General features: G+C 44.2%; 1 protein-coding gene across 1 annotated transcript in view; it reads left to right on the plus strand.

Moving 5' to 3' along the window:
- Positions 1-10,557, plus strand: part of BCKDHB (branched chain keto acid dehydrogenase E1 subunit beta) — a 1,118,926-nt gene extending 1,108,369 nt beyond the window's left edge. The window contains exon 11 of the mRNA XM_085611011.1: positions 10,242-10,557. The gene's annotated coding sequence lies outside the window, so the exon portion shown is untranslated. The remainder of the gene's footprint in view (positions 1-10,241) is intronic.
- Positions 10,558-13,442: the final 2,885 nt, after the last annotated feature.

Consider the following 13,442-nt stretch of genomic DNA (forward strand, 5'->3'; position numbering starts at 1 on the left):
TGTGTATGTGTGTGAAGACAGAAATCGCTTTTGCTTACAATAAGAATTTCCAGGAGGCCCAAGGAGCGTTTGCTATGTAAGCAAAAATCAAGATTTAATTTGGTGAAGTAGATGGGGTGTGGACTAGGGAAGGTAAGCAAGAAGAAGTTGTTCCACGGAGTTAAATTAGCTGTTAAGGGACCAGGTCTCATTATTCCCGTTACATTTGAGAGAGAGCTTGCATCCAAGTGTAAGTGCCTTCGAATCAGGAGAAGGACTGCGCAGTGACATGTTATTGTTGAGGTATGAGGAGATGTGTACAGTCAGCACATGAATAGAGTGTGAGTCTAAATGAACTGATCAAGAAAGTAAGGGAGTGTTTAGTTATTAACCCTTTGTGTGCCCCGGCCGCCCGATGCCACAGTGCTCGTGTGATTCGAACGGCTCCCGCCCATCCGCACACATGGCACTTGAATTCCTCTGGTGTGGTCACTTGAGGGATTTCTTTCGCCCCCTAAAGAGCATCGGGAGCTTGAGAAGGGCTTCCCCTGATCCCAGGGCTGTTTGGCTTGTTTCAGGGAAGTGACGATCAGCGCGCACGTCGCGCTGACATCATTTCTCTGAAACCAAAACTGAAATGAGCCAACAGGCTCATTTCAGTTTCACTTTCTATGTGCTTGCTGGGCTATTTCAGCTCCCGAAAATTTAGAGAGACAGGAGAGGTATCATTGGAAAGGGGAGAATCTCCCCTTTCCAATGTTACCCCTCCCCAGTGGTCGAAGTGGGCGGGATCCGCATGGCACGGCGTGCCCCTACTTCTCTAATTTCATAGAGTCCGTTCCCCTACTTTATTTTAAACATGCCTCCTGGACAGCAGAAAATGCCAAGGCCAATAGTTAAGGCTCGGCTTTTGGGGACGGATGGAAGGGGCAGAGGGAAAAAAGGACTCTGTCTTTTCCTTCGTGCCCAGAGAAGACAAGGACAGTGTCCAGTCTCCTGCCCTCTCTTCCCTCTCTTTCTGTCTTGCTCCTCCTCATTTATTGAAAACAAAGACTGCAAGAAACAGGTATTACCTTCTCTTTCATTTATTTGCTCCCCTGTAAATGGATCCTAAAAAGAAAAACACTTTTGCTGGAAACGTCGTCTTTTTTCTGAAATGTTGTAATTTCTAAGTGTACCCTCGGGCGGAGAGAAATAAAACATTAAAAATATGAAAAATAACTAACTAAAGTAAGACAGAGTGGTTGCAAGGTGGCAAGATTGATTTATTCACACCTAAACACATTAGCGCTACTTTACAGTGTTTGCCAGTAAAGCGCTACTTTTGTTTTCTCGTCGCTCTTTGAACAACATTGTTTTCCCTGGGTGGGAAAGTGCACCATTCCTGAATGTACTGAAATACCTGCCTGATGGGTAAATTGGAAAACAAAATGTGTACAGCTGCTCTGTGTTCACGGATGTGGTCTTTTTAAACCATATAGGGCACGTTTTGTAAGAATATAAGCAATGGGCATTTGAAACGGGTCCCTTCCGGCCCTGTAGTCATGGCCTTAACTTTTCAGGCAAAAACACTCACTAATTTCTGAATAATTATTGTAAAAAGAAAAACGTAACCATGTTGTTCCTGCTTACATGTCACATGCTTTACTCAATCTTGCATTCCCTATGAGTGTTTGCTTTTTCTAGGAAGTTAAAAAAAAATGTAGGCAGCATATTGATCTTGTCTATTGCGTAATTTGAATTGAGTCACATCCAGGTGTTTATAGCGGGTCAGTGCAGTGCAAGTTTCTCTCAGTGGGGCAGTATAGTGTTCAGTGGGGGAGAGGGTGTGGCACTATGGTCAGAGCTGCTGAATTCGGAACTGGGGAACCAGGTTCAGACTTCATGATCAGTCCCCCAGAATACTCCCTGAGGGAGCACATTCCCATCCTAGACCTTAGAAGGTCCGCAAGTTCTTAAAAGCCCTGGTGTCTTAGCACTAGCAGGTGGACCCTAGCAGTGGCAAGTGTGGGTTAACCTTAAAGGCCTGTCCACCTCAATTAATTCTAAAGTTCACCTCCAGTCTTGCTGGCAGGCCTATGAAGCAACACACCATAGAGTGACAGTGACTCTGTCACTAAGGTCACATGACCCTTGAGGAGGGTGGCTGTAGGGTAGTGCGTCCGCACCAGGCGCTGACCAGCAGCGGTCCATGCAGGTGACAGCAGTGGGGCAGCGGGACGGGTAAGGAGGGATTTTGATGGACAATGCCGAGAGAAAATTAAATAAATTAATTTTCCCTCGGCATCTACCCTCGAGATCCCCCCTTACCCGGCCCCACCGTCCCACTGCTGTTACCTGCTCGAACCGCGGCTGGCGCTGACTTCAGGTGGGGGCGTAGTGTTTGCAAGTATAATATGGTTTTAAAAGCACTTGCTGCCTCATTCCTGGCCTCCAACAATTTTAGGCATCAATAAAAATGTCATGATAACGGCAGTGTTAATGTTCTTAGTAGAGAGAGATGGTGTTTTGTCTATTGGACGTTTTAACTAATGGAAAGGAAGCACAGAGGGTTAATGTGCCTGCTGCTAAGAACATGTACCATGCAGATCACAGAGTGCACATAATGTAAATAGGTCAATGAGTTACTGGTTTTGACAGAGAGAGCCTATTGTTACTTGCAGTTAATAAGTTAAATTCCTAACATAGAACAGTGAGCTATTAACTGTCATGTAAGAGCTGCATGCAAACTGCAAGGTATGAATTAGAGCGTTATGTTTTTTTCCCCAGTCTATGATTATCCAAATGTTGCAAAAAACGGTTCACTTGTGTAGAAATAATTCTGATTATTAAAGAGAACCTCCGTCCATGGTATTACTTTTTAAATTCTGAGTTTCTCCAGACCAATCACTATTAAACTATGCTGCCTACTAGTATGGTTGTCATGTGACTCCTACACCTTGTAGTCCTTTGTCTTATGTAACATTTCCTATACAGTGATTTACACACTTATGATTGATTGTCTCTGTGTAATATGTGTGATGTAAAGTGCTCTGACATCCTATACTGGTATTAGTGGTGTTGTAAATTTTCTGATTCTTAAATTATTTTGAAATTTTTACACATGCTAACAGTCTCTACAAAGATGTTTTCTTATTAATACCAGTGGAACATACAACAGCAGCAGTAAGAAAGGTGACTAGTCACCCGTTGCAAAGGGCTCTCCACTTCAGAGCAGCACAAGTCACATTTGTAGTAACTTTTGATCCGTTTGAGCTATAAACATGCAGAAACATATCAGTGCCACAACAAAAGGAGCAAACATTCAGATGAACACCTTGAGGAAATTAAAACCAAAATAAAATAAATAAATAAACAATTTATTAGGTCAGATTATGCAGTAGATTATGTATTATGTGGCATATATGGCAGAGCCATAATTATGTGGGAAACATTTGCAAACTAGGACATTTTGCCATTCATGTTTGAACTGCTCTTGTGGAAAAAAGGGAGGAGAAGTGCTGATGACAGAAACCCCATGGCTGGGAGACAAATGGCTTGTTATTCCACTTTTAAGGATATTTGGGACATTCTGTGATTGGAAACGTATCCCACTTTGTGAATGTATTTTAATGTCAATTACTCATATTAAACCTTAAATAAACATGTGTATCCATTGGTTAAATTAAATAACGTAATAAGCTGTAACCGGTTAGTGAAATGGGAAACAAATACTAAAAATAGGGATATTTTGCTCTTTCTCCACCCGCTGACCCAATCCACAGGTTATTCCCACCCTCTGATTCTCCCCCCACAGTTCCCCTACTTTTGTTCCCCCACTTCGACCACTGGGATCGCCTCAGTAGGGCGGTCCCCAAGCAGGGATCCACAGGGAGTTTCAGTCTTCTGCCCCCTTGGGGCAATCAACCCCAATCTGTCCACCCGGAGTGGGGGGGGCAAAATTGCACTAGGCACCAGGGACTTATATTTAGAGCACATTTAGGGGTGGGGTCTGCACGAGATGGGCATGCCAATGCCTCCACCCCCCCCCCCCCCCACATAATTCCACAGTCTTTCTGCCTCCCCTGGGAGCCAATTGGGGCAATAGCCCCCAATCTCCCCCCCCAGGGGGCTGAAAGCACTCTAGGCACCAGGGATTTTTTTTATGTATACAGGGGTGGGGGCGGCACAAAATGGGCATGCCAATGCCCCCACCCCTCAAAAGAAAATTCCACAGTCTTTCTCCCCCCAACAGGAGGCAGATGGGGTAATAGCCCCTACATTGCCCCCGAAGAGGGGGGCAGAAAGCCCACTAGGCACCAGGGATTGGTTTCTGTTATATGTAGGGGTGGGGGCTGTCAAAAATGGGCATGCAAATCCCCCTACTCACCCCAAAAAATTGCCAGAGTCTTTCTGCCTCCCACAGAAGGCAGATGGGGGCAGTAATCCCTGATCTGCCCCCGTGGGGTAAGTAAGCCTACTAGGCACCAGTGTTTTTTATTTTTTATTTTTATAGGGGCTGTTGAGAATGGGCATGCTAATGCCCCCACCCCCAAAAAAGTTTGTGCCCCGCAGAAGGTGGATTAGGGCAATAGCCACTTATCTGCCCTCCCCGGGGTGCAGAAAGCCCACTAGACACCAGAGATATGTTTATAGGCATGCCAGTGAGAATAGGCAAGGGCCGCTCCCATTTTTTAGGCACACATTTTGGCTGTTTCAGTGATATTTGTAGTCTCATCTGCACCCAAGCGGGGGCAAAAGCCCTCTAGGAACCAGGGAGAGTTTGTATGTGTGTAAACTGGAGTTTGGCTGATGGTCAGCATGTACTGACATTTGGCTGGCATTTTGCTGGTGGTGTGTGTGGACCTGCACTTGGCTAATGGTGTGGGTGGACTCATGCTTGATGACGGTGTGTGTAGATTGGTGCTTGCCTGTTGGTGTGCGTGGAGTGCCTCTTGGCTGGCAATGTCCATGGACTGGTGCTTAGCTGACTTTGTGCATGGATGGTGCGTAACTGCAGGGCCGTACTGGCCGTACTGGCCGTAGTGGATACCGGTCATTTCCTCGGTGGGCCAGAGAGGTGGGAGATGGTTTTCTGGCCATGGGAGCCGGTTTTGCAGCAATGCTGCAATATAGGCCCCCAGTAACAAAAGCGGTAGCTGAGCTTTTTACTAGCACACCCCACCCCCCCTCCCTGGGCCGGTTGAGCAGCAATCTGCCAGGGCTGGTTTCTATTCCCAGTCTAGCCCTGCTTGGCTTGTGGTGGGCAGGGATGGCGCTTGGCTGGTGGAGTGCGTGAATGGCGCTTGGCTGGCCGTGTGCATGGATGGCACTTGGCTGGCAGTGTGCATGGATGGCGCTTGACTGGTGGTGTGTGTGGATGGTGTGAATGTACTGTCTCTTGGCTGGCGGTATGGCTTGCACGGATCCCCCAGCATTTTCTTACCCAGAATCCCCTGCCAACCTCAAATTTACTTACAAAGTAGCATTTTTCCCACATTTCTGTGTAGATAAGCTGTAGAATCACCGCACAGGAGCAAATTTCTTACCACCCAGCATTCCACTTGGTCTCCTGAGAAAAATTATACCTCACTTGTGTGGGTGCCCAAAGTAGCGTCAGCCTAAAAACATATAAACAAACTGCCCTTTTGGACCCGCTTTGGGCCCCTCTCAATTTCTACACGTTTTTGGCTCTTCCATGTCATAGGCCTTTGGCCCACACCTAGTAAGGTATCATTTTTATCGTGAGACTGAGGGAAATGTTGAGTGGTAGGAAATTTGTGCCGTGCAATGATCCCACAACTTTTCCACACAGATATTAGAGGAACATTTGACTTTTTAGATGAATTTGAGGTTTGCTGCAAATTCTGAGAAGGTAAATGTAGGGGGATTAATAAAAGCCACACCTCCCCGGACTCCCACGGGTGTCTAGTTTTCAGAAATGTGTGGGTTTTTTAGGATCCCCTAGATGTCTGCAAACCCAGGACCAAAAGCACAGGTGCCCACCTATCTATCACCAAACTACCTCGTTTTTCAAGGGGGTCACCTGCATTTTTTGTTCTCGAGCAGAACATCCATCTAGAAAAACCTAACAAAACCAGACATTTCTGAAAACTAGACACCCAGGGGAGTCCAGGGAGGTGTGGCTTGTATGAACCTCCCAACATTTTCCGATCCAGAATCCCCTGCAAACCTCAAATTTTGCTAAAAAGAAAATACATTTTCCTCACTTTTCTGTGTGGGAAAATTCTGCGATCACCGGGCTGCCACATATTTCCTACCACCCAGCATTCCCCCAGGTCTCGCAATAAAAATTGTACTCCCCTTGTGTGGGTAGGCATAGTGCCCGCAACAGGAAATGTCCCAAAACGTACTGTGGAGACTTCAAAATTATCAATCGCAAAAATACCTGGTTTTGCAAGGGAGTCACCAGTGTCTCTGGTCCCGGGGACAATGGCTATGTTGGGAAACCTACAAAACCCAGACATTTCTGAAAACTAGACACCCGGGAGAGTCCAGGTAGGTATGGCTTGCGTGGATCTACCAACATTTTCATACCCAGAATCCCCTGTAAACCTCAAATTTAGCTGAAAGAAATCACATTTTCCTCACATTTCTGGCTAGGATCACAATGCTGACACAAATGTCCTACCACACAGCGTTTCCCTTATTCTCACAATAAAAATCATACCTCACTTGCGTGAGTGTTGAATGCAGAATCGCCTAAAAACGTATTTAAAAAAAATATAGCGCTGTGTTATCCCCTCAATCCCTATGTTGTTAGCCCTTCCCAGTTGCAGGCCCATAGCCCACCCACACAAGTGATGTCATTTTACTCGGGGGACTGATGGGAATGCTGAGTTGTAGGACATTTGTTCCAGCAATGGGATCCCAGCCAAAAATGTGTTGTAGGAACTCTGGGTAGGAAAACGTTGGAGGATCCACGCAAGCCACACTTCCCTGGACTCCCTCAGCTGTCTAGTTTTCAGAAATGTCTAGGTTTGGTAGGTTTCCCTAGATGGCTGCTGAGCCCGGGACCAAAAATGAAGGTGCCCCCCTTGCAAAACAGGTCGTTTTGTGATAGGTAATTTTGATGTCTCCACAATACGTTTTGGGCCCTTGCCTGTTGCTGGTACTTAGCCCACCCACACAAGTAAGGTACAATTTTTATCGGGAGACCTGGGGGAACACTGGGTGGTAGGTAGTTTGTGTCAGCCCTGTGAACCCACAACTTTCCCACACAGAAACGTAGGAAAAATGAGATTTTTTTCAGCTAAATTTGATGTTTGCAGGGGATTCTGAGTAGGAAAATGTTGGGGGTTCCATGCAAGCCATGCCTCCCTGGACTCCTCTGGGTGTCTAGTTTTCAGAAATGTCTGGGTTTGGTAGGTTTCTCTAGTTGACTGCCAAGCCCGAGCCCAAAAATGCAGGTGCCCCCCTTGCAAAACCAGTTCGTTTTGTGATATGTAATTTAGATGTCACCACAATACGTTTAGGGCTCTTGCCTGTCGTGTGTACTTGGCCCACCCACACAAGTGAGGTACCATTTTTGTAGGGAGACCTGGGGGAACCCTGGTTGGTAGGATATTTGAGTCAGCCTGGTGATCCCACAACTTTCCCACACAGAATTGTGAGACAAATTAGATTTTTTCAGCTAAATGTGAGGTTTGCAGTGGATTCTGGGTAGGAAAATGTTGGGGGATCCACGCAATCCATACCTCCCTGGACTCCCCCGGGTATATAATTTTTAGAAATGTCTGGGTTTGGTAGGTGTCCTTAGATGGCCGCGAGTCCGGAGCCTAAAACCCAGGTGACCCTCCTTGCAAAACAAGGTCATTTTGTGATAGGTCATTTTGATGTCCCCACAATATGTTTTAGGCCCTTCCTTGCCGCCGGCACTTAGCCCACCCACACAAGTGAGGTTTCATTTTTATCTGGAGACTTTTGGGAATGCGGGATGGGTAGAAGTTTGTGGATCCACACAGATTCAAGAACTTTCCATCACAGAAATGTGAGGAAAATGTTTTTGTTTTTTTACAAAGTTTTGAACTTTGCAAGGGGTTCTGGATAACAGAACCTGGGGAGAGTCACTCAAGTCACCCCATCCTGGATTTCTCTGGGTGTCTAGTTTTCAAAAATGCACAGGTTTGCTAGGTTTTCCTAGATGCCGGCTGAGCTAGGGTTCACAATCCACAGCTGGGCACATTGCAAAAAAAGGGTCAGTTTTCAGTGGGAAGATGTGATGTGTCCACGTTGCGTTTTGGGCCGTGTCCTGACGCGTGTACTAAGCCTACCCACAAAAGTGAGGTACTATTTTTATCGGGAGACTTTGCGGATTCCAGAACTTCCCATCACAGAAATATGAGGAAAATGTGTTTTGTTTTTTTACAAAGTTTGCAAGGGATTCTGGGTAACAGAACTTGGTGAGAGCCACACAAGTCTCACCATAGTGGATTCCTCTGGATGTGTAGTTTTAAAAAATGTATAGGTTTGCTATGCTTCCCCAGGTGCCGGCTGAGTTAGGGTACAAAATCCACAGTTAGGCACATTGCGAAAAAAGTGTCAGTTTTTACTAGAATAGTGTGATATGTCCATGTTGCGTATCAGGCCATTTCCTGTTGCAAGCACTAGGCCTACCCACAGAAGTGAGGTACAATTTTAATCGAAAGAATTAGGGGAACACAGAATTGTAGAACAACTGTTATTACCTATTGATTTTCTATGCATGTCTTCCTTCCTAACGTAAGACAATGTGTAAAAAAGAAGTCACTTTGAAAAATGTCCTATAATTCACATGCTACTATGGGTACCCACAGTTTCGGAGATGTGCAAATAACTACTGCTTCTAAACTCTAGATTTTGTTCCCATTTCGGAAATACATAGGTGCCCTTGATACCAATTTTTCACTCTTTATATTTTACCAAATGAATTGCTATATACCAGGTACACAATGAAAACCCATTGCAAGGTGCAGCTCAGTTATTGGCTCTGGGTACCTCGGGCTCTTGATGAATCTACAGGTCCTGTATATCACCACAATCAGAAGGGTCCAGGTGCATTGCTTTAAAAAATCTGCCATAGTTAGAAGAAGTTACACGTGAAAATGTTGGCACAAACGGCTGTTTTTTTAACTCAATTTCAATATTCTTTTTATTTCAACTGTTAGTTTCTATAGGAAAGCCTTGAAGGATCTACGCAAGTGACCTCTTGCTAAATTCAGAATTATGTCTACTTTTCTGAAATGTCTAGCTTCCCTGGATCCATTATTGCCTTCCGACCCATTTCTTCCACTATCTGGAAGGAGGTTGAAAGCACAAAAAATAATAAAAATAGCCTATGTCCCAGTAGAATGCCAAAACTTGGGTAGCAAATTTTGTTTTTTTGTCAAAAGTCTGCCTGTCCCTGAAAGCTGGAAAGATGGTGATTTCATCACCACAAATCCTTCGTTGATACCAATGGCAGAGAAAAAAAGAAAAACAACTTTCTACTGCAGCACTTTTTCCCCATCCCCCAAAAAACAAATTGCTATATTTTGGGCTCATTTCTGGGTCTCCTCCAGGAGAATCCACAAACCCTGGGTACATTTGAAATCCTCAGGATGTTGAAAGAAAAGGACACAAATTTGACGTGGATACCTTATGTGGACAAAAAGTTACAGGGACCTAAGTGCAAACTACCCCAGATAGCCTAAAAAAGGCTTAGCACATGGGGGAAATGGCCTAGCTGCGAAAGGGTTAAAGTGAATGGTAGAAGCTTTCGGGCAGTATTAGATACTTTGGCCTGCAGTTTGGATAGAAGGAGATGGGATGTCATTTCAATATATCCAAAAGGATAGAGGTGACACGTGCAGTGGCACAGACGGCAGGACCTTTGAGATCAGTCAAGTGTTCAGTTTTACTTTCATGTCCTTTTTCATCGAGGCAACAGGTGCTGTGATTTTGTCCATCCTTCCTTGTGCTCGGTTAAGTACAAATACTTGTGAGGTATACATGGGTGAGCAGTAACAAATATAGAGGCATATTATGAAATGGCACATTGAGGAATACTGAAATTTCAGAACAGTAGCGTGTAATCAATAATTCCACTGATCAGAACAGAAAATGTGCATACAATACAGTTACATCAGGGCATATTGTGTTGCAAGACAAAAAGAGACTTGTGATTTGTGATTATGGGATTTTGCTTTTGAGGGGATCTACTCAAGTAACCTGAAGAACAGCAAAGCAAATGTTTCTGAATATTAATGTTTTTACTTTTATATTTGTTCTTTTTCCTGCTACAGAGTTCTGGAAACGAGCACGGGAAACAATTTCTTTCAAGAGAAGTATACCAAGTCTTCAGTTTTCTGGAAGTCTGCAGATGTTCGTCCTCTTTGAAGTGTGCCGAACTGGATAGCATTCAATGGCTTAGAATTTTTTATTGTTGTGCAATTGATGATGGATATATGAGTTATGTGATGGAGGGGTTTCAGATTCATTTATTAAATTTATCCAGATCTAGTATGTATTAACGTTTTATAGCGTTGGTAAGTTTACACAAGCAGCTGATCTACAGTGTGTGAACATTCAGTTTCTTTCAATAAATCCTATTGTACAATATCTTTCTCCTTCTTGCTCCATTAACTTTTCTGCTTTCAAATAGTAAGTCTGGCCCATTGTATTTAAAGGATGTCACATTTAAGTTATGTTTACCAGAACAACACTTCTATATTAGTAATTTCATCATGAAAGGTTTTTCAATGTCAAGATGATATTTGGAGTGCCTGCACTGAAATACATCTTTAATCAGAGTAAGCCAAACCACTTGCCAGAACAGGGTTATTGTACCGTGGCTACATTTACGCTTGTTTAAAGGTTATACGCTTTGGAATACACTAATAAGTATATACAACACACATACATTGTTTTCTAATTATAAGTGAGTTAATGTTACTGTGTCACTGCTCATTTTTAGGTCTTGCCTAGGCAGCGCTTGCGCTGTCTCTTCGAGACATGCTGTATTGAGGTATAGATTTGAAGCTGCATCTTCTCTCTGCCCCTATTTTGCATTGGCTTTTGTGACTGTCCTTTGTAAATGTTGGGCTTTGATTTGTTAATAGGCTTATTAGTTCCTCCTTAGTACCTCCCTGTCTCCTGTTGTTACCTCCCATCAGGACTGGCCCTCTTACATGTGTCCCTGCACTCTATATTCCATTAATAGGTTGGATGCACTATTTACTTAATTCCCGTCTTGCTGAAACAGGCTCGACAGAGCGCATAGAAATGGTGCCCTTCTCGTTTGTACTTGCAGCAGCGCGCCATGCAGCTATCGCTTTAATAATGCTTGCCTCTTACTTTAAGTACACTAGTGGAACACCAGCTTCGAGGCCAGTGGTCCGTTGTTTTGCGCCCTCCCAGCCGGCTTTGGCAATGGCGGCTGTGTTTATATTTGAATCACGCTTTCACTTTAACAATAGCTGCCTCCCCACCCAGCTAGTGCTCTGTGGGGTGACAGCTATTGTTAAAGTGAAAGTGTGATGCAAATATAAACAAGCGGCTACCTTTGCGCAATGGCGACAGTCTTCACTTTAAGGCGAGAGTACTGTGGGCGGCAGCTACTGTTGAAGTGAAAGCTCGCATGGCACGCTACAAATACAAACATACGGCTGCTCTTGCTGAAACCTTCATAAACTGTGATACGGGGAAGACGGTTCGGATAAATTCTTTCAAATAGGATGCGCTGTATCCAATCAACTCTGACCGGAGACACCACAAAATGGCTGGGTGAGGCAGTATGTGCGTTACTCTGCAGCCGTGTCAGAGGTTCCTCACACAGTGCTCATCAGGGGGATAGTGTAGAAATGTGCTGAGTCAGGGGCTGTGGGAGACGGCTGCTGCTAAGGTCAGCAATATTGCAGAGCAGTGGTGAAACTCTGCTATTCACACGTTTCACCCACCCGTGCCTACAGCTGGCTTTCCTGCTTTGTGGACTATCCATGTGCAGTGCTACTGATGTTAGGAAGATGTTGTTTGCTCTTCCTAATTGCTGTTAACGGCGGCACTTTGTTCCTGCCTAATTTCATCCATGGTGGTCTGTGTGAACCAGATACAAGCACGTAGAGTCCTCCTCTTGAACAACAATCCAGATCGAAATATTGTATGTGCTACAAAATAATAACTAAATAGATAAATAGCAAATTACTGTTTGGGAGAACAACTTCCACATATTTAATGGCAGATTGCAGGTGTGGTATGGCAGGCTCTTACCAACTCTATTCAAACAAGGCGTTATGAGCTCCTTTATTACCCTATAATTTGCAGCCTTTGCATTAAATTTCATGAAAAACCCTCCTGGCCCACTCCGTTGAAACATTCACATTCCTTTGCAAACCATTTGTTGACAAAATTGAAAAGATCCAGTGCAACATAGCCTAACTAGCCAAATATCAATGGACCCATCCACACACCCTTCAGACATTTGAATCAGTTATCGACCATCAACAATCTCACCAACATCACTTCATGCCAGAAAGCATCTTCATACAAGAATGATAACCTACTATCATCAATCAAGACTTTCTCATTAAATTCTATAACACCTGTGCTTTGTATTAGTGATGTCGCCGTATTTCAAGGCATCTTTCTGTCTTCCAAGATAAAGTGTTAAATCAAATCCCTTGGAAAAAAATAGTCTTCTAGATCAAGCCAATCTCAGCTTTACTGTCCCATCACCCTTTTACTAATCCAACGAAACATATTTGAAAAGGCTGTCACTCTCCAGTCCCAGTCATTCATAGACAAGTATATCTACCTGCAGAACTTGCAGTCTCCTACAGCAGTGACAATGGGAGACTCTAATCAGCTGACGACAGCCCTCAAACAGTAAACAAGTGGAATTATTGGACATTTCTACATCCTTTAACATGTTAAATTACAAAATACTACTCTTTACCATTACCCTCTTAAAACGCATCCAGCCACATAGAGATGTTTGCATAAAGCACGCTATACAAATGCTGTGATGGAAAAGGGGAGAATGGTTGGTAAGATAAATATTCCAGACGTATTTCTCTTTGACAATGCCTCTTTGTCCACCTGGAGACCTCCAGTGTTGAATGACGAGCACAATATTTCTCAGTTTGCAGTTGAGAGATGAGCCTGTCAAAAGCCTATAAGTTTGAAAAAAGAGCCTAATTTATATGTTGTCAGTATGTATACTCCATCGCAATGGCGACAGAGTGTAGATCCCGCTAACGTAATGGTCGCTCCCCAAGTGTTAGATGCGGATGGACCATAGGTTTGGCTATGGCAGTGACTCCACTGTCACCGCCGTAGCCAAACCGATCTGAATGCCCGACGGATTAAGGGCCGTCCGAGAAATGGTTATATGTTCTCCCATCCAATCAGGATGGGCAGACATACAGCAATTTTTGTTACTGTCCGTCACCACCAAGCAAACCCTGACGGTGAGGGTCAATAACATTTAAATTATGCCTCCTTCTCCT

Source organism: Triturus cristatus, chromosome 6 (assembly GCF_964204655.1).
Source record: "Triturus cristatus chromosome 6, aTriCri1.1, whole genome shotgun sequence".
In the NCBI taxonomy this organism is placed as follows: Eukaryota; Metazoa; Chordata; class Amphibia; order Caudata; family Salamandridae; genus Triturus; species Triturus cristatus.